The sequence below is a fragment of the Alligator sinensis genome, unplaced genomic scaffold, assembly GCF_000455745.1.
Source record: "Alligator sinensis unplaced genomic scaffold, ASM45574v1 scaffold472_2, whole genome shotgun sequence".
Lineage (NCBI taxonomy): Eukaryota > Metazoa > Chordata > Crocodylia > Alligatoridae > Alligator > Alligator sinensis.
This window is the reverse complement of record NW_005842378.1, coordinates 632,482-635,131: the sequence shown is the minus strand read 5'-3', so window position 1 is coordinate 635,131 and position 2,650 is coordinate 632,482.

Here is a 2,650-nt window from a genome sequence, read left to right as displayed (position 1 = left end):
TAGTGGCAGTCTACAAACTAGTCAAGGGGGACCAGCAGGCATTGGGAGAGTCCCTGTTCCCCCGAGTACTCCTGGGAGTTACAAGAAATAACAGACACAAGCTAGCGGAGGGTAGTTTCAGGCTAGACATTAGGAGGCGCTATTTCACTGTCAGGGTGGCTAGGACCTGGAACCAACTTCCAAAAGAAGTGGTGCTGGCTCCTACCCTGGGGACGAACATCGGGCCAGGGTCGTTTGACCCCAGTACTCTTTCCTGCCGCGGCAGGGGGTTGTACTAGATGATCTCAGTTCCCTTCCGACCCTACCAACTATGAAACTATGAAACTATGAAATATGGCATCTGCATTTTACACCTCAGGGGATGCTTGTTACATTTTTGCTCTAAATAGTTGAGCTGCAAAGTCCAAAAAGTTAAAAGTCAAGAACTGCCTCTTCATCATGATCTCACTGCTGTGAGGAATACTTCTTGTTGGGAGGACAAAGCACACCATACTCTTAGACTAGTAGCCAGGTCTGAGGAGGTAAGGTGCAACTGGAAGAGGAGCCTGAGCTCCCAGTTGACTTATATTTTTTAGTTCATCTCAAACTTGTAAATTGTTTAAATTGCAACATTTCAAATACTAAAAAGTATGACCTTTTTTTTGTTTACTTCCTTCTAGTCTGGAAGTGCCTATCATGGATAGGTCCTCACCTTCCTTTGCAGCAAGTAGCAGAGAAAACAAAGCTTGGTCCTATTGTAGAATTAAGGCCTACAAAAAAAGAGACTACAGTACATGTAACCATTATTGCCCAGAGAAACCGTCAAATTATTTCATAGATTCATTGATGCTAGGGTTCAGAAGGAACCTCAACAGATCATCAAGTCTGACCTCCTGCCTAGGCAGAAAGAGTGCTGGGGTCAGGTGACCCCAGCCAGATGCCTATCCAGCCTTCTCTTAAAGACCTCCAAGGTAGGGGAGAGCACTGCCTCCCTTGGAAGTCCATTCCAAATTTTGGCCACCCTTACGGTGAAGAAGTTTTTCCTGATATCTAGCCTAAATCTGCTCTCTGTCAGTTTGTGACCATTGTTCCTTGTTACCCCAAGAGGCATCCTGGTGAACAGAGCATCTCTGATCCCTTGCTGCGTCCCCCTAATGAATTTGTAGGTGGCCACAATATCACCTCTCAGCCTTCTCTTGCGGAGGCTGAAGAGGTCCAGATCCCTCAGTCTCTCCTCATAGGGCTTGTCCTGTAAGCCCCTAACCATATGAGTGGCCCTCCTCTGGACCCTCTCGAGTCTATCAACATCCTTCTTGAAGTGCCACGCCCAAAACTGGATGCAGTACTCCAACTGCAGTCTGATCAATGCCACATAGAGGGGAAGTATCACCTCCTTGGATCTATTTGCCTTGCATCTGCTGATGCATGATAAAGTGTGGTTAGCTTTGCTGATGATTTCGTCACACTGATGACTCATGTTCATCTTGGAGTCCACTATGACTCCGAGATCCCTTTCCGCTTCTGTGCTGCTGAGAGGGTCACTTCCCAGCCAGTAGATGTGCTGGATACTTTTGTGCCCTAGGTGCAGCACTCTGCACTTGTCCTTGTTGTACTGCATCCTCTTGTGTACTACCCATTTTTCTAACCTGTCCAAGTGTGCCTACAAATGTTCCCTACTCTCTGGAGTACGCACTTCACCCCACAATGTAGTATCATCCACAAACTTGAAGATATTGAAGAGTACAGGTCCAAGGACTGAACCCTGCGGGACCCCACTACCCACATCCTTCCAGGTCAATACTGACCCATCTACTACCACTCTCTGGGTGTGACCGCTAAGCTAATTTGTCACCCACCGGTCCGTGTAAACATCTATGTCACAACCTCTTAATTTATTTATGAGAAGGGGATGAGATACTATATCGAAGGCCTTGCTGAAGTCCAAGAAAATGACATCTACCTTTACTCCTGAGTCTAAGCATTTTGTGACCCTGTCATAAAACAAAAACAGATTGGTCAGGCATGATCTACCTGCTACAAATCCATGCTGGTTTCCCTGCTGCATTATTTTTCCTGCTGGACTCCCACAAATATGATCCTTCATAATCTTTTTAAGGACCTTTCCAAGGATGGAGGTGAGACTAACTGGCCTATAATTACTCAAATCCTCCTTCCTCCCCTTCTTGAAAATAGGGACCACATTGGCCCTTGTCCAGTCCTCCGGGACCTGACCCAAGCACCATGAGTGCTCAGACAGCCATGCTAGTGGTTCTGCTATGATACCAGCCAATTCCTTCAGTACCCTCGGATGCAACTCATCCAGGCCTGCTGACTTGAACACATCAAGCACGTCCAGACGAGCGTGCACGTGCCTCTTGCCCCATCTCAAACCCTTTTGAGACGGGGCAAGAGGCACATGCGGAAATGAACAAATGGATATCCAGGGGTCTAAAAAAACCCAAAGTTAAAAAAGCAGCGCAGGGCATGGTCTCAGACCATGCCTTGAGGCAAACGGAGGCTGGGTCCTCCACGGAGATGCTCTGGCTGTCAGAGCATCTCTATGGTTGGCGCCTCGCCCGGGTGCTGAAGCAGCTATTTCAGCACCAGAGCTCCAGTGCCGTAAGGGGTTGGGGGCCTGGAAGAGGGGGGAGGGGACTATGGGGGGGACCCC